The following is a 20292-nucleotide window of genomic DNA, read 5'->3' on the forward strand; positions in this document are numbered from 1 at the left end:
TCAATGAGCAAAGTAGTAAAAACTACTCTTTCTTCTAACTGGCGTGACGCACATTTAAAACTTTTACACAGGGCATACTTCACCCCAGAAAGAGGCCTCAGAGTTCGAAATCAGGAATTTAACAAATGCCCCAAATGCTCCTACCCAGCTGCAGACTTAATTCATATGTTCTGGCAATGCCCCAGACTGAGAAACCTATGGAGTAGGCTAGAATATTGGCTTAAGAACAAATTAAAAATTGAATTAATAGCTTTGTCATTGTTTCAGATTATATTATGTATAAAATTTGAGGATAGACGTCAGCCTAATGAGAAATTAGTAAACTTGTCCATTTTAGCTACCAGATATTTGATCTGCAAGAAATGGAAATCGAGATCACTACCAACTATCCCCGAAATTAGGAATTATCTAAAGAAACAATACATTTTAGAACAAAAAAATACAAACATAGATAATGAACTTGACGTAAGGAACTTTTTTGATAAATGGGCACCGTTCATTAAGATATTCCCTGAGAGAGAAATTGATTATTTGATTTCCCCATTTAAGAACTCAGAGATAGTTCTGCTCGGTATTTGGTAAATCAATGAATATATTCTCTGAGAGAGAAATTGATTATTTGATTTTTTTATTTAAAAACTCAGATAGTTCCGCTGGATATTTGGTGAATCGATGAGGGTTAGTGAGAACCGGGATTTTCCTTCCTTGTTCCCTTTTTCTTCCCCCCCCCCTTCTTTTTTTTTTTTTTTTCTTCTCTTTTTCTTTATATATAAAATAAAAACTCCAACAATGAGTAATAAGTAAATTGTTAAATACTTTAGCTCAATTAACTGTGTATATGACTTGTAATATACATTTAATGTATGCCTGCTATTGTTTTTTCTTCAATTTATCCTTTTTCCGTGTTTCTTTGATGCTGACATAATATGTATGATAACTAAAATATTTTCGTTTTCTGTTTTTTATATTATGGATTTTGTATTCATTGCTGGCTACAAATAAAGAATTAAAAAAAAAAAAATTAAGCTTTATCTGAATCACAAAATAAAACATTTGGGTTCAGTGTCCCTTTAAGGATTATCAACATAAAAGAACTTTTATTAGAAATGACATTAATAAATAAAGAAGAAATACAACATTTTAATGACATTATTATTTTTATTATGAAAAATATGGATCATAAAACATAAATAAATAAGATACTAGGGCAAATAAGTCAGAATGATAACACAGCCCCTTTGAAGCCATCTGACAAGGTGACATAATGCACCACAGTCCTTTCAGGGAGTTGACAAGGGTAAAAAAAGCTCAACATAGCCCCTTTGGAGCCATCTGGCAAGGTGACATAGTGCATCACAGTCCTTTCAGGGAATTGACAAGGGTAAACAAATGCCAACATAGCCCCTTTGGAGCCATCTGACAAGGTGACATAGTGCATCACAGTCCTTTCAGGGAGTTGACAATGGTAAACAAAGCCCAACATAGCCCATTTGGGGACATCTGACAAGGGCAAACAAAGTGCAACAGGCACAACAATAAACGTAACAAAAATACGCCAACGGACAATGTTATAGGGATGGAGGTGTTATTCCTGCTCTCTTGGGTCATTTTCGGACCCTCCACTTTCTTGGGCATCCTCCTCACCTTTCTTGGCCTGAGGTTCTGCAGCTGCTGCTTGATGCCTTGCATCCAAACAGATCATGTGCGTCAGCATGAGGTGATTAAGCTGCAGCTGCAGAACCATGGAGTCCTGCATCCATGCAAGCAACTGATGGCAACCCAGCATGGTTCTCTCCAATCGCGCTAGAGCCTCTAGCGTCAACCATGCTGAGTCACAATCTAAAATAAAAATATTAATTCAAAATTAATATTAATTACAGAACAGAATCAAAATATAGCAAAGGGACATTGTACTAATTTAAATACAAATCAGGATTAGAATAAAATATGCTATATAGAAGAATAATTACACATGAAATATATTCTTCATAGATAAACTATAAAGATATGAAATAAAATAAAAACCCTAACGTCTTTGGAACAATGGGAACCCTAGAGGGAATTGATTCGTGACAGATTGAAATTCCTGTCAATGGTGCCTTTCCCCCCCCCCCCCCCCTTTTTTTTTTGTTTTTTTTTTCCTTCCCCTTCTCCCCCCTCTGCTTTCCCCCTAACTCCTCTTCTCTGACCCCTTCCCCCCTTCTACTTCCCCTTCTACCTATAAGATGCAACAGTTTGGTGAATGGGCATCTTCAGAATCACAATCATACTGACTAACGATGGCCCAAATGCCTCTTTTATATATTTCGGTATTATGTAGCCACCTGTGGTAAGTTATCATTATTTGGTATTATTGTGTTGTAGTCTATAGTTGACCTTAAGTTAAATCTGCTCTTTGAAGCGTTATGCTGTGTTCATTATTTCGGTTGAACGAACTGTTTTAATAGCTCTCACACAGCAAGGAAATCTAAGAAAGATTGAAAATTAGGAGCCTTGTACCCTAAGCACTCCCGCTCTCACTTCTCATTGGATCCGGACCACACCAGACTTTTTCGGTCATAGTGTTGAGAGTTAACCTTATAAGGCATTGCTAGCAATGCATGTATGTTCATACCTTTATTTTTCAAATAAAGCTCTTTTGAAAAAAAAAACAAAAAACCCTAACGTCAAATCATTATTTATTTAGTTTATGACACACAGGGAAAGGGGCTGTGATTTAAATTAAAACATAACTAAGCATATTTGCATAATTGATATCCAACATCTAGCCAATATCATTTAGATCATAAAAAATGAGGATGACAATTTAAAAGAATGTAAACATTAAACATTTACATTCATAAAATAAAGAAAATCGTTATGAATAACATTTTATATTCAGAAAACATTCATTTATAATTAGATCAGTATAATGTTGCTTTAAGAATGTATGTTCTAATGTTGATTTGTAATGATACTTACATCAGTGGCTGGGAAGGAGCACAGGAAACCCAGGACAAGGAAGGTGGGGATCAGGGAAAAGGTGTGGTTGGGGAGGAGGGATGTGGCGAGGTGGGGTTGCTCAGGTGGGGGAGGTGGCTCATGGGGGTCATGCTCTGGTGAGGCCTGCTCAGGTTGGGAGGGTGGGGCGTGTGGGGCTTGGACAGGTGGAGCAGGACAGACAAGACGGGGAGAGTGGCGAGGGGGGGCAGGGGTGTGGGTTTGGGGAGGGGCAGGACAGGAATGATGGGAAGTGTGGCGAGGGGGGGGGGGGGGTCGGGGGGTGTTTGGGAAGTTGGGGCAGGGTGATGCCCAGAAGTGGAAGGTCCATCTAAAAAAATATAATACAATTGTTTAAATACATATATTATATAAAAAAATATATTTAAACATAACATTAATATTCAGCATCATTTAAAATCTGTAAATTGGGATGCTTCACAATATTTAGTACAAAAGTCACAATAATGACTATGTTTAAATGTATTAATTGATTTGAATCAAGTCTAATTTTGAAACTCTGTTTGCTCACTGGTATTTGTTATGGAACATTTAATAAATACATTTTAAAGCATGTTTCAAAGACAACATTATGTGCTAATCTTTATGATTTTACAATATGACATTTCTCTTTTTGATAATATATATCAGTACACATGGATGCATTTAAAAAGACATAGAGGTCCGTCTCTCATGTGATGTACTTGTCATTGGATCACATCTCAAGTGCATTATTACACAATAACAACATACAGTTCTTTTAGACACATGCCTGTGGATTGAATTTGGAGAGTCCAACAATTGGATACTATGGGAGTGTGTAATATGAATTAATATAAATGGCCACTCCACATAGGCTTTGAAAAAAAGGTAATCACTGATATCAAAATAGATTAAGATGATTGCCTTGGTAATCTTAAATATAATTTAAAAAATCTTCATGGTTCAATCAATTACTATTCAAAATATATACACGGTAGAAACTACCTTTCACATTAACTATTAAGAATAGAATTGTATCTGACAAAAGTTTTTAAGAGTATGTATTATGAATCTATCTTTTACATTAGGATTAAATGTATGTCATCACAATATTAATAGACACATTCATAATTGAACTGTTTAGGTTAGAGGAATATTAATGTTTTCTGAGTGAAATGGACAGTCTACACATAAATCATGTTAAAATCCCTTGACAGATCATACATCATGAAATTAAATTGTGGAATGTCAACATGATTATGTTCTAGGTAAACTTAGAAATGACTGATAAGCTCAGAACAATGATGACATAACGAGATGGTCTGCATCTAGGCACTCAGATGATTAGCAATAACTGTCTGTATAATTATAAGATGATTATCGTGTGATTGGATATAAATATGCATGTGATATCATGATGTAATTCATGACAATTTGTACATAAATAAGCAAATATATTCTTAATTTCTATGTTCATGCTGCATGATATAGAAAGGGGGGCAGTAGTGTATTGGAAACGTAATGGGAGAATATTTTTGAACAGGACCAAGCTGTAGACTTTCTTTGGATTCCAAATTATGATTTTGAACAAATACATGTTATATACATGTTGCTAGATATATTTGACTTACCATCAGACTCCAAAGGAACATCTTTCTCCTCCATCACACATATAACATCCAGATCTGTAAAACATAATATGTTGTATACACTTTATAATAAAATCTTAAAACATGTGATACTGGTGCTCAAGGAAACACATCAATGTTGCATTAAAGAGATACTAAACAAAAGTAATGCATTTCATAATTTATATGGAGAGTGAAATTTAAATCAAATATATATTTCTCGATGATTAAGATTTAAATGTAATTGTATGAATTTTGTATATCATGAAAAAGCATAGTAAACGGAACATTTAATGCTTAGTATGCGTGTATTGCTTGATAATTGTTGTTGTCTACATTTATACAAAATATTACCATGTACTAACGATGTTCTGATGCACAAAGGTGTAGACTAAGGAGTTTTGAGATTTTAATATTAAACTAATCCAAACAATTTTTATAATTAGAGGAATACATGATAAGGTTTATTCAAATGGAATGCTCAATCATGATCTGAAAAATGTTTGTTAATACACCTTTCATGATGTATGAATGAGTAAATGGACTTTCCATCATCCTGCTTGTCACATTAACTTCAACTATTAATGAAATAAATAAAAAACTTATGTAACACAATTTGTACATCTGCTTTAAAAAACATATTTGGCATATATAAAAATGTATTCTAAACTATTTAAAATAATATTTTTCCAAATGGGAAGAGTAGACCACTAATATGAAAATTCTATTCATTAGTTCATCAAGGTGAGTGGAAAGAAAATTATGTCTTTCACAGATGTACTATTTCTTAAAAGATTAGACATCCAATTCTTATCATATTCATATATTGCAAATCTGAAAATATCTATTGGTCCCTGTTTCAAAATAAATCCAGACAGACAATTAACACTTTGAATAACAACTGTTGATAACTAGAGCATAATACATGTGGCACATATAGGTAAGTTTGTGCAATGTACAGTAATGTAGTTTCTGACACAACACATATTGATCACAATGCAAGACATAAGATATATTAAAAAATATGTCATCATGGTGCTGTTAGAATATTCTTATATATAAAGGTAATCCGAGAGGGAAAGATGTTATTTAAATCACAGTATTGTTTCATCAAAACAGTGTAATAATGGGTAAGAAATATATTTTGTATCCTTAAATAAATACAATATCAATATTTGAGACTGTCCCTCTAAAGGAATAGTCTATTACATATGTTAATGTAATGAATCGGATGCAATTTCAATCTAATATATAATTTTCTCCTATCATAATGAATATTTAATTGTCCTTCTATCTTAATTATAAGAATAAAATATCTAAGCATATGAGTTGTTTCTTTTGATATTCAGTACCTGTGTAAATATTTTTTATATTTGTCTAAATGTAACCACCAACTGTCGAGCACTACCCAGGTGCTGAATCCAAAATGTGCCAGACCATAAGATTACATTCAACTATAAATAGCAAGATTCTGAGGAATATCTTCAAATACAATTAAATTCAGATTGATTACAATGGAATTCGATCTCTGAATCATGACATTTCTTTTAAAATAAATTTTGAATTTAATTAGAGGATCCATGTTAATATTGATCAATGGGAATGTATTAGGCAATATTATGTCCAAATGTGAAAGCCAAAAGTATGAGACATACCAGACTGGAAGAAACCCGAGGTTGAGGGTCCAGCACCAACATCCATATCTGTAAAATATTAAATCAGAATTGAATATCATTAATACAAATGATTACAAATGCACTGGCCTCTGAGTTGGGAGTTTCATGGCCAGCAGCTGGGGGCTGGGAGGGGGCCAAAGACTGAGGGGCTGCAAATATTCGGGGGAAACAGAGATTGAGGAGGGCGCATAAAGCCTCCTCATGAGGTTTGAGGACAAGTTTCAGTGGGAGTGGGCCTGGATCGGCACAGCTCCAACGGGCATGAGTCTACTCCCTCATGAGGCAGACTTTATTATGCAGCCACAACCTCATATCCCTGAATCTCTGGAGCATTTGCTCGGGGGTCCTCTGGACATCTGCCACCCCATTAACAGAGGGTGACAGATGCCCAAATGGCCTTTTTGACCGCCCCAGTCATCGACCTCCTCTCAGCCCCATAAATCTGCGGATAAAACTCCTCGACCGCATACACCAGTGCAGAACTTTCCTCTCTAGTGAACCTGAGAGTAGACATCCTGTAATCAGGCATTAGAGAACTGTCTAAAGTAATGCCACTGTAACAGCAAACCCATGTTCATGTCTCTGCGCAATTATATCTTCCATGAGCATTGCGCAATAATTAAAAGTGTAATTACGCATCCGTGATTATGAATTTAATCACTCCTGACATTCCTATTCCTATTTGATGTCTGACGAATCCAAATTCAGATATATACCATCCTAGGTAACATCTGTTGTGAAATCTATACATGTGAAAAATAGGACTGTATACACATTGCTTAAATATATAATCAAATATTAAAATATTATATGAAGTCTGATCTTTACCTGGTACAGCCTCTGTCCTGCTTCCTCCCAGGTCACCGATTGGAGCTGCACTGGCCTCTGAGTCGGGAGTTTCATGGCCAGTAGCTGGGGGCTGGGAGGGGGCCAAAGACTTGGGGGCTGCAAATTTTCGCGGGGAAACAGAGATTGAGGAGGGCGCATAAAGCCTCCTCATGAGGTTTGAGGACACGTTTCAGTGGGGGTGGGCCCGGATCGGCACTGCTCCGATGGGCATGAGTCCACTTCCTCATGAGGCAGACTTTATTATGCAGCCGCAACCTCATATCCCCGAATCTCCAGAGCATCTGCTCGGGGGTCCTCTGGACGTCTGCCACCCCATTAACAGAGAGGGTGACAGACGCCCAGATGGCCTTTTTGATCGGCCCAGTCATCGATCTCCTCTCAGCCCCATAAAGCTGCGGATAAAACTCCTCGACCATGTACACAGTGCAGAACTTTCCACTCTGGTGAACCTGGGAGTAGACATCCTGTAATCAGGCATTAGAGAACTGACAAAAATTGCTATGTGTAATGGACTTTTATATGGGGAAGTAAACATGAGATTCAAAATGGGACATGGTATCTGTACATCTGATTGGATAAAATACTGTAATTTTGTTATCATGTCTGTGAGGCCATACTGACTCAAGTCATGTTTGTGTGATGAACTCTGATTGGCCGTTACTTAATGGTTCATGGATTCATATTTTTGGAACTTCCATACACATAACTCCTAGGGGTGCTGTTACTACATTTGGCATGTAGTACCATCCTCTCAACGACCCCTCCCCCGTGGGAGAACAAAAGGCTCTTGGTTTCAAGAGGGAGACATGAAAAACATTGGAGATGCGCATTGCAGGAGGAAGGTCAAGAGCGTAGGCCACAAGATTTACCCATTAGAGTATTCGAAAAGGACCAACATAACAGGGAGCCAGTTTATTGGAAGGCACATGAAGGTTCAAGTTGCAAGAGGACAGCCAAACCCTCTCATCAACCTGGTAGGAAGGCACGAGCAGACTCCTACGATCAGCCTGGAACTTTTGGCATTGCATAGAAAGATGAAGGCAATCCTGAATCTGCACCCATGTGGAACAGAGTTGCCGGAGATGCTCCTACAAAGCCGGGAATACCCTGAGACATGAATGAATCGGGCAACAAGGATGGTTGAAACTCATGATTCGCCATGAACGGGGATAACTTGTAGGAAGCATTAATAGCACTATTACAAGCAAACTCTGCCCAAGATAACAGTTCAGACCAATTATTGTGATGATGTAAGACATAGCAACAGAGAAACTGTTACAGAGCTTGATTAAACTGTTCTGCAGTCCCATTGGATTGAGGGTGATATGCCGAGGAGAAGGAATGCTGGATCCCCATTTGAGCACAAAAGGAACGCCAAAATCTGGAGACAAACAATCTACCCCAGTCCGACACTATCTTCTTGGGTAACCCATGTAAATGGAAGACCTCCCGGGCAAAAATTGAAGCAAGCTCCTGAGAGGTAGGCAGCTTCTTCAAGGGAATGCAATGTGACATTTTAGAAATACGGTCAACCACCATTAGGATAACAGTATTGCCATTGGAAACAGGGAGCTCGACAATGAAGTCTATGGAAAGATGTGTCCAAAGACGCTCACCGTTAGCAATAGGTTGAAGAAGACCCACAGGAAGATGTTGAGGAGTCTTATTCTGTGCACAAACTGAGCAGGAGGCAACATACGCAGCAACATCAGAACGAAGACCTGGCCACCAGAATTGTCAAGTGACAGACGAAATCATTTGGTTCTTGCCCAGTTGACCTGCAGCTTTAGGATAGTGTTAAGTGTGCAAAAGTTTAGTTAGAAGATTCTCAGGAACAAAACACTTACCACTAGGTTTCTCAGGAGGTGCATTGGTTGGTGCAGCCAGGATTTCCTCCCCAAGGGAGAAGTCAAATTACTACGTATGGTAGCCAAAATATGGTCAGGAGGTATAACTGGAGTAGGTACAGACTCCTCCTTGGACAGAAGCGAAAATTGTCGAGAGAGGGCATCAGCCCTAACATTCTTACTACCAGGCAGGTAGGAGACCACATAATTAAACCAAGACAGAAATAGCACCCATCTGGCCTGTGGGGGCGACAAACATTTTGCTTTGGATAGATACATTAAATTCTTGTGTTCAGTAAGAATGAACACTAGTACGCTAGATTATAGTGTCCAATACAATAAGTGTCCAATACAATAAAATTTGTCAAATAATAAGGAAACACTGCAGATTATTGGCAGCGGACAATTCACTAGCTAGTGTAGTAGAGAAGGGCTGTAAGTGTTCATTTAGAAAGGGAGTCACGATGGGCAACCTATTGGCACCTACACAATTGAAAAGTACACGAAGAGAGGAGACAAGCTCTTGGCTCAGATGCAAGGGAGTTTTCAGGTGTCATAACCCCACATGCAAAGCATGCGAACACCTATTGACAGGCAATGGATTTAGATGTAGTACAACGAACATCAATTATAACCACAAAAAGTGTATGAATTGCAGGAACAGATTTGTAATTTACCTAGCAGGCTGCGTAGCATCCAATCTACAATATGTGGGCATGACCACAAGGGAGGCACGGGTGCGCATCAGGGAGCATCTATTGGCTATCAAGGCAGGCCTTCTGACTACCCCTCTCGTCCAACATTTCAAATTGATCCATAATAAGGATAGTACACATTTTAAATGGACAATAATTGAGACGGTGGATGCGGGGTGAAGAGGGGGTGACAGAGAGTCTGCGCTTGCCAAAAAAGAAGTATTTTGGATATTTAAATTAAAAACAGGATATCCCACAGGACTTAATTCAACTTATGACCTTATTAATCATTGGATCTAGAATGGCATGAATTGGGATCTAGATCATCATTTCATACTGTAGAATGGTATTACATTCAATTAAATTCTATGTAACAGAGTTTAAACAATTGATTTAAATACTATATCTGGGGGTAAGTTCCATTCTACATTAGCACTTTACACTAAAAGGTGGAGACATGTGTGTTAGAAAAATCCTCCCAATATTTAATTTAATTTAAGTTAATTTGGTGCAATGTAATGTAATTTAATTTTACAAAAATGAGCAATCCTCGCATTGTAGCCACTTGAATAAAGAGTGGGCACATTGGACAATTAGGGCCCTAGAGTGTAGTCCATGAATGAGGGAGAAATTCAATTGCAAGTATTTAAATAATACAATTTGTAATAAGGATTATAGATTTGGTAACTTATTAATCCCCCAAAATAAAGGTCAACAGTATTGTTATGTCTTTACATAGTAACTTAGTTCTTAAATTTAGCAAGTCACAGACAGACAGAGAGTAAAGTTTATTTCACTAATAAGTCTAAATGTTTGTCATAAGTTAAGCTATCCGGTGAGGAAGGAGTTAAACCGGCCACAGCCTTTCAGCCAATAGTATGTTTTTACACCCTTTTTAAAGCCCAGAGTAAGAAGGAGGTTTGTGAGCTATGACTACGGCATGAAGCCGAAACACGTAAGCTTGCAACACTGAAGGGCTGTTTTTCCTTTTGTGACCTGTTTTAATCTGAATAAATGCTGAAGAAACTGAATTGATTTTGTCTCTGCGACTCCTGAATTCTTTTCCTGTATATACTGGTACGCTAGTACCCTCGAGAAGATGCCTCCATTCCTTGAGTGCCAAAATTATGGCCAGTAATTCCCTGTCGCCAATTTCATAATTTCACTCCACTGGAGACAATTTCTTAGAGAAGAAACCGCACGGATGCAAGGAACCGTCAGGCATAGAGACAGGAGGGCACCTACTCCAGTCTCAGATGTATCAACCTCAGGAATGAAAGGCAGGTCAGGGTTAGGATGAGCCAGAACTGGAGCGGCAGCAAAGGCAGTCTTAAGACTATCAAAGGCCTTAATGGCAGTAGGTGACCAATGGAGTGGATCATTCTCTTTACGGGTCATGTCTGTGATAGGTTTGACCAAGGAAGAAAAGTTTTTAATAAACTTTTAATAGTAATTTTCGAACCACAAAAAATGGTGAATAGACCGAAGACCAAATGGCCGAGGCCACTGCAGAACTGCAGACAACTTGTCAGGATCCATGGAGAACCCTGCAACGGAGATTACATAACCTTGGAAGGTTACTTGAGTCTGATGGAACTCACATTTCTCGAGTTTACAAAACAGGCCGTTATCATATAGTCTCTGAAGAACCCGTGTAACATACGAACGATGAGCCCCAAGTGTGGGTGAGGGTATGAGGATGCCGTCTAAGTACACCACAACACACTGTTGCAACATATCTCATAGGACATCATTAATAAATTCCTGGAAAACAGCAGAAGCATTAAATAGGCCAAAGGGCATTAAAAAATACTCATAATGCCCGCTCCTGGTGATAAATTATGTTTTCCATTTGTAGGCCTCCTTGATCCTACTGAGATTGTACGCTCCTCTCAAATCAAGTTTAGAAAAGACTGTAGCTCCCTTGAGGAGGTCAAAGAGTTCCGTAATGAGCGGAATAGGGTAAGCATTCTTAATGGTAAGACGATTAAGACCCCTATAATCAATGCATGGTCTTAACTCGCCACCCTTTTTCTTCACAAAGAAGAAGCCAGCCCCTGCAGGAGTGCAGGATTTGTGGATGATCCCCCACGACAAAGAATCGTTAATATACTCCTCCATAGCACAATTCTATGCAACAGACAGAGGGTAAACCTAGCCCCTAGGAGGAATGGCTCAGAGTTGCAGGTCTATGGCACAATCATAAGACTGGTGAGGAGGCAACGTACCAGCACGCAAAAACATCTAGGAACTCTCGGTACTCCTCTGGCAATTGAGATACCAAAGAAGTGCACAAGACTTTAACTGGTTTCCGAAGACAAGTGGTAATACATTGCGGAGACCACAACAAAATTTCAGAACTGTGCCAGTCCAGACTGGAATTGTGCTTTTGGAGCCAGGGATAACCCAGAACAACTGGAAAATGCGGAGCATTTATCACCTAGAACTGGAGGGTTTCAAAATGTAGAGCCCCAACAGCCATGGATAACGGAGCGGTTTCGTGAGTAACGAGTGCGAGCTGAAGGGGCCTGCCATCAATGGCCTCAATAGCAAGCGGAACGAACCGAGGCAAAACAGGAATGGAGTGCTTTGATACAAAATAACTGTCAATGAAATAGCCCGCAACACCAGAGTCAACAAGAGCCTGGGTGACTGTGGAGGAGTCCACCCAGGAAAGGACAACCATGACCAAAGGTTTCTCCTTTAGGGGTTCCGGGGACAAGGATAAACCACCCAAGGTCTGTCCCTGACAGGACCTTAGGTGTGAGCGTTTCCTGGCCTTTTAGGACAAGACTTAAAAAGGTGGCCCTATAACCCACAATAGAGGCAGAGCCCCTCCCTCCTCCTAAAGGCCCTCGCTGCCGCTGAGAAACAGGTAAATTCAGGGTAATTTGAAATCACAGGTTTATTAGTCTCCCAAAAGGGATTAGCCCAGGCAAGAGCTGTGTTAGAGAGTAAGGAGATAAAAAAAATCCTACCTTAGCTCTGTCAGAGGGAAACGCATGAGGTAACATCTCAAAGTAAATGCCCACCTGGTTCAAAAACCCTCTGCACTGAATAGGATTGCCTCCATATCACTGAGGTAGAGGTGCAGAACTGGAAATGCTCTTGGTAGGACTTGGTGCAGCAGCGGAAACAGGAGCAGCCATAACTTGCAGGACGCTTTGGTCCAAATGTGCAGTGTGAGTCAGCAGGGTTTGCAAGGCTAGTGCAAATTGATCCAAGCGGTGATCCTGTTCATCCATCCTGGAAATGATGGTAGGTAAAGGTGGATTATTAGCACCATCAGGATTCATGACCCTTGCGTAATGTCAGTGTGCCAGGAATCAGACTGAGACGAGAAGTGCAAAAATAATCACACCTTTATTAATAACAAAAAATAATAAAAAGTCCATAAGTCAAATAACAAGCCAGGAGTCAAAACCAGTGATGGTAGTCAGACAAGCCAAGTCAGGAGCCAAAGAGAATATTCAGACGAGCCAAGTCAGAAGCCAAAGCGAGTAGTCAGACGAGCCGGAATCAGGAACAAGGAGAACATCAGAGTCAGGAACAAGCCAGGGATCAGGAACTAGGAGGGACGTCAGACAGCCAGGTAATACACAGGAACTGAAACTCACAAACAGGTCTGAGACAATGCAAGGGCAAAGCATACTGAACAGAGGCCCTTTAAATAATAATTGATGACATCACAATTCTGAAACTGCAACCTGTCTTACATGGATGATGTACACCAGTCTGGCCATAAGAGGGCGAGCAGGAAATGAGCAGCATCACACACTATGCACCAGAGTCAGCAAGAGAGGTGAGTAAAATGACTGCCAGCAGTTTATGGCAAACAAAGCGGGGAAAAAACCCTGACATTCCTATTTGATGTCTGACAAATCTAAATTCAGAAGTAGTATACCATCCTAGGTAACGTGTGTTGTGAAATCTATATATGTTGAAAATATGACTGTATACACATTGCTTAAATATATAATCAAATATTAAATTATTATATGAAGTCTAATCTTTACCTGGTACAGCCTCTGTCCAGCTTCCCCCATGATTGGAGCCGCACTGGCCTCTGAGTTGGGAGTTTCATGGCCAGCAGCTGGGGGCTGGGAGGGGGCCAGAGACTGGGGGGCTGCAAATATTCGGGGGAAACAGAGATTGAGGAGGGCGCATAAAGCCTCCTCATGAGGTTTGAGGACAAGTTTCAGTGGGAGTGGGCCTGGATCGGCACAGCTCCAACGGGCATAAGTCTACTCCCTCATGAGGCAGACTTTATTATGCAGCCACAACCTCATATCCCTGAATCTCTGGAGCATTTGCTCGGGGGTCCTCTGGACGTCTGCCACCCCATTAACAGAGAGGGTGACAGATGCCCAAATGGCCTTTTTGACCGCCCCAGTCATCGACCTCCTCTCAGCCCCATAAATCTGCGGATAAAACTCCTCGACCGCATACACCAGTGCAGAACTTTCCTCTCTAGTGAACCTGAGAGTAGACATCCTGTAATCAGGCATTAGAGAACTGACAAAAATGGCTGTCATGAGATGCAGGACATATGCAGGACACAGCAATGATGGTACAACTCTATTTTATTACAGAGCATAGCAATACACATCTGGTCAGGTTGATTCTACTAACTAACAGCAACACAGACTACCGGACCTCAGCCCCGCTCCCAAACTAGTTTCAAAGGCGAAGCATACATTTGAATATAACAAATAACAAGATATACGAACAGAGTATACAACAACATTTTTTTGAACAATATATGAACAAATAGGTTCAGAAAATATTAACACATAAATTACATCCTGACTTGGACATCGGGGTAGACTACCCTAGTCCACAGTGATCATGGGATTATTCTGCCCATACATCCGGTCACTGTTCTAGCTAAAGTCAGTCCCTACATCGGGCCGGAAGTTTCACCACTCTTCCGCTTGATGTAACTTTGCATGAACTGTCCTCTGATACAGAAGATGGTGAACAAGAGTCCGTTGGAGGCAAAGATATATCCCTGTTGTGGTCTTGCTGAGGGGAAGGCACCTCTCTTAGTACAGGGGATCCCACCGGCGGTGGTACTGAGGCATCCAGTTCCAGACTCTCAGGTACAGACTGAAGATGTCTTCGGTTACGGTGTGTAACTGTCCCTCCCTCCGTAAGGACTGTATAAGACCTTGGTTCTGGAGAGCGGCCAACTACCGTAGCAGGCGTCTTCCATTTCTTCTCATCATCCAGTTTAATTCTGACACTTTGGCCCGCTTTCAGTTCCTGTAAGGGCCTGACAGAATGTCTCCTGTCGTAGAAGAAACGATAACCCTTTTTGGCCTCTTCATCCCTCCTAAGGACTTCTTCCCGAGGAACAGGGCCAGGCGGCTTGAAGACACCCACTGAGGGTAAAGTGGTGTGAATCTGGCATCCTAGCATCAGCTGTGCCTGGCTAAACCCGGTGGCTTGAATGGGCGTTGCCCTGTATGACAAGAGGGCTAGGTATGGCTCAGATTGCTTTAGAATGAATTTTGTGGTTTGAACTGCCCTTTCAGACATTCCGTTGGCCTGCGGATAATGTGGACTTGACGTGGAATGTACAAAATCATATTCCCTGCTGAAAGCACTGAACTCTGTAGAAGCGAACTGCATACCATTATCACTCACTAGCTCCATTGGAATGCCCCAGCGGGCGAACAAGCTCTTTAGGCGAATGATAACGGCCTGACTTGTGATATCATTCAGGGGTGCAATCTCCAAATACCTGGAATAGTAGTCGATCACAACAAGGAACTTTTTCCCGTGCAGTTCACACAAATCAGCATCTATTTTCTGCCACGGCCCCGCAGGCAGCGGAGTAGAAATCAAGGGCTCCCTTCTATGAGTAGGCCGGCATTCCCGGCAAAAGGCACATTTAGACACGTGATTTGCAATGTCGGAGCTGATCCCAGGACACCACACAGCTGTAGCTGCCCTTTTTCTGCACTTTGTAATGCCTAAGTGGCCATCATGAATCCTGTTTAACATCTCCTTCCTTATGCTGACAGGAATTACAATGCGGTCTTGGAACAGCACCAACCCCTCCAGCTCCGTGAGCTGTGACCTCTCTGGCTGGTAAGCACTTAAAGACATCCAGGCTGCCCGGCTCTCGGGCCAGCCTTTTTTTATGTACCTTATAACCTCTTGCAGATCTGTGTCCAAATATGTCTCTCTCTTTATTTCCTCCAGTTTCCTTGAAGAAATGGACTTAGAGGCCAGAACTGAATCAACATACACTTTCACCTCAGATTCTGTGGAGGATTCTTCAGCAGCAGCCAGCGGGAGCCTGGATAGTGTATCCACCACAACCAGTTGTTTCCCCGGCACATGCACTGCCTGAACATTGAACCTGAGCAGTCTCATTAAAAGTCTCTGGCATCTCAAGGGTGTTTTGTCAATGTCATAGGAGTTGATTAGACGGACCAGCGGTTTGTGGTCAGTCTCCAGACTAAATTTCTCCAAACCCACCAGATAACGCTAAAAAGCGCTCACAGGCCCAAACTGCAGCCAGGCACTCTTTCTCAATTTGAGCGTATTTTGACTCTGCAGCCGTCAGTGTGCGGGAACAGTAGGCGATGGGCTGTAGTTTATTTTCATTCAGCTGCAGGAGTGCAGCCCCCAACCCATAACTGCTTGCATCGGCACTAACCACAGTCTTTTTTGAAGAGTCGTAGAACCCCAGCAGGGACTTGGCATGCAGGAAAGCTTTTTCTTGTGAGGGTCCCCAGACCCAGGCAACGTCTTTCTTAAGTAACTCTGTGATAGGGTGTAAAACTGTAGATAAATCTGGAAGAAACTTGCCCACGTAATTTACAAGGCCCAATATCTGTCTCAGCTCATGTACATCAGAAGGACTTTTCATCTTCAATAGCACAAATTTTCTCAGGGTCTGGCTTGATGCCATCCCCATTGATGATATGCCCAAAGTAACATAATTCAGTTTTCCTGAAATTACATTTTTCTTTATTCAGCTTCAGCCCAGACTCTTTGATAGCCTGTAGTACACAACTTAAACGCTGATCATGCTCCTCCACCGTAGACCCATACAGTAGAATGTCGTCCATGATGACTGCCGTGCCCACGTGGTTACTCAGGAGAGAACTAATTTCCCTTTGAAAGATTTCAGGAGCGGAGGATATCCCAAAGGGGAGTCTGCAGAAGCAGAACCGACCTACCGGTGTGATAAAGGTAGTCAGTTTGCGGCACTTTGGATCCAAGGGGATCTGCCAAAAGCCACTAGAAGCGTCTAATGTGGAAAAGAACTTAGCCCCAGCCAACTTTGGAGCTATATCTTCTAATGTCAGCAGCACAAATCTCTTCACCGCCTCATTCAACCTTTTCAGGTCCACACAGATGCGCACCTTTCCGTTTTTCTTTGCAACTGGAACAATGGGGGCACACCAATCAGTCGCTTCAACAACCTCTTCAATAACCCCCATAGACTTCATGCGCATAAGCTCTTTCTCCACTTGGGGCATGAGCGGGAACGGAATTCTACGGGGAGTAGAAATACTGTATGGGACTGCGTCACTTTTAAGTGCTATATGGACAGGTTTGCAGTTCAGTAGGCCCAACTCGCCAAACATATCTTCGGAAATCTCATTCACTCTGGCCACGAGGCCCAAGTCACGGGCTGCTTTTCTACTCAATAAATTGTTAACACACTGACCTCGGATCACATGCACCCACATGGTGAACATCCTTTGCTTGTACTCACAGCTGGCAAGAAATTTCCCCACACAATCAATGCAGCCACCAGGACTATGGACATTTGTAGTAACCTTCGCCAGCTGGGGCTGTCAACGCAGTTTCATAAATTCAGCAAAAGACATTACAGTGATATCTGCTCCTGTGTCAATCTTAAAATCAACTTTGGCTCCCATTACAGTAAAAGTAACTTTCCAAACTTCCTCTGAGTTTGTCCGTTCCACAACGTACCCCACAAAAGACACTTCCTGACCCTCCTGGTCACTGTCCACCTGCATCTCCTTAATATATTCAGTTTTACACACCACTTCAAAATGGCCTATTCTGTTACATTTTCTGCATCTTTTATCTCTGGCCGGGCATATAGCACTCTGATCATGAGCCCGGCAGCACCGTGTGCATCGGGCATGTTGCGCCCATCCACTTCTAGGCCTTTCCAGTACTTTAGATCTACCACTTACACTGTGCCTTTCACTAGCAGTTTTCCTAGACTGTTGCACTTCATCCACAATACTCTCAGACCAGCACTTTGCTTTTTTCACCAGTTCACTCTGGCGGGCCATCCTAATAGCCCCATCTAACATTAAATCAGGCTCTAACTGCAGCTTCAGTGAGACTTCAGCATCTGCAATTCCAATAACTATTCTGTCTCTGATTTGCTCTTCTTTAGCAACACCAAACTCACAGAATTCAGCTAGTTCATACAGGCTGCACACAAATGACTCCACAGATTCTCCCACACGCTGATTACGTTTGTGAAAACAAGCTCTCTCATGAATCACATTTCTTTTGGGCACAAAGTGGGCACTGAGTTTATCCATAACTATATCAAAGTTAAATTCTTCCCCTTCTTGGAAAATAAAAGCATTGAACACTGGCTCCACATCTTTTCCCATAGAGTATAAAAGAGAATTAACTTGTACTTCACCACTCTCCTTGTTCAGTTTGGAAGCAATCCTGAAGCGCTGAAACTGCTGACGCCATGTGGGCCAAGCTGCAGGCTGAGAGAAGTCAAAAGGCTCAGGTGGGGTAAACTTTGACATTGCAATCGATCAGGAACAGAAGCGCAGTCCAGAACTTCTGACAACATGTCATGAGATGCAGGACATAGCAATGATAGTACAACTCTATTTTATTACAGAGCATAGAAATACACATCTGGTCAGGTTGATTGTACTAACTAACTGCGACACAGACTACCGGACCTCAGCCCCACCCCCAAACTAGTGACATCACATCCTGCTCTCATCACAATGGCTACGTGTAATGGACTTTTATATGGGGAAGTAAACATGAGATACACCATGGGACATGGTATCTGTACATCTGATTGGATAAAATACTGTAATATTGTTATCATGTCTGTGAGGCCATACTGACTCAAGTCATGGAACTCTGATTGGCTGTTACTTAATGGTTCATGGATTCATATTTTTGGAACTTCCATACACATAACTCTTATGGGTGCTGTTACTACATTTGGCATGTAGACTTTTATTTTGAAGTGCTGGAAATGTAATGCATATGTGACACATATATAATATACATAATTCGTAAAATATTAATCTATTTTGTTGATATTTGAACTATATTTTATTTTTTATCACGATAGTAAACATAATCCAGACACATTATTAAATGTTTATGAAACAATTCAAAGTTTAAAATTGATCAAAAGATGTGTAACATTGTTCAAGTTTTTGCAAAATATGTTTATAATATTTTCGAATCCAGAATGTTCACTCGTGAAGTATTGACAGTGCTTCTTTTTTAAATATATTTACAATCCCAACAATGCACATCGATTGTGTGCTAAGTGACAGTGGGGAATTATATTTGACTTTTCATCAATGCAAATCTCGTGTTGAAAGATACATTTAACGCACTATATTTCAATAATGGTGAAATGCGTTCTTCTTATTTATAATAGACGCTACTTTGAGAAAATAAAGGAACATTTTTTTATTTTATATAAAATAAACTTTTGTTCCTTATTTTCAAAGGATAAAATAGAGCATGTATTTGTCTGAAATATTCACTTAAAAATATTTTTTTCATTTCATTCTCATGTTGTATTTATTGTTAAGGAGCAGATATGCAATACTGTGAAGTATCTTAAGACATCTGGCTAACCATTGCAACTATGCATTGTTGCCCACCCACAAATCAGCAGATATCTCCCAGTAATGCTTTGCTGCTAATAAGCCTGAGTATATCTTTTTTTTAAACTTAGGATAACAAGAGAATTAACCATATGTGATTATCTTGTTAAAATTTTATTTTCTATTAAAATATGCTCTGTCGGAATCATGGAAGTTTAACTTTGGGTTGCATTTCCCTTTCACTACAAAGTAAATAGCCATCACAAGCGATTAACAACAACTAATTAGTTGACATATTTACTTTTACAATATTGCTCTTATCATTGATGAATGCATGTAATACACACTATTATAATAGTAAATATGCAATGGTAATGTTTTTAAAAAATAATTTAGATGCAGTCATGTATAAATATAATAATACATTTAAATTGATGAGTGTATACCCCGTGAAAAGTTATATACATTTAAAGGGACAGTCAACAAAAAATAGATATTTACTTTAATACCCATTCCACATTTTGGCATACTCAACCCTGTTATATGAATATACATTTGACCTATGTGAGGACCTTGTATGTAAGCCGATGTAAACTGTCCACTTATCTCCATCCTTTGATGGAGCTTTTTAATGAATCAGTGCAGACTCTTAAAGGAACAGTATACTATAATATTTGGTTCACTTATGGCTAGATTTAGAGTTTTGTCGGTAAGGACCCGCGTATCTAACTCTGGCTTTTTTCTGGCCGCACCGTAAAAATAACTCTGGTATTGAGAGTCCACAGAATGGCTGCGTTAGGCTCCAA

This window comes from Bombina bombina, chromosome 5 (genome assembly GCF_027579735.1).
Source record: "Bombina bombina isolate aBomBom1 chromosome 5, aBomBom1.pri, whole genome shotgun sequence".
Taxonomy (NCBI): Eukaryota; Metazoa; Chordata; class Amphibia; order Anura; family Bombinatoridae; genus Bombina; species Bombina bombina.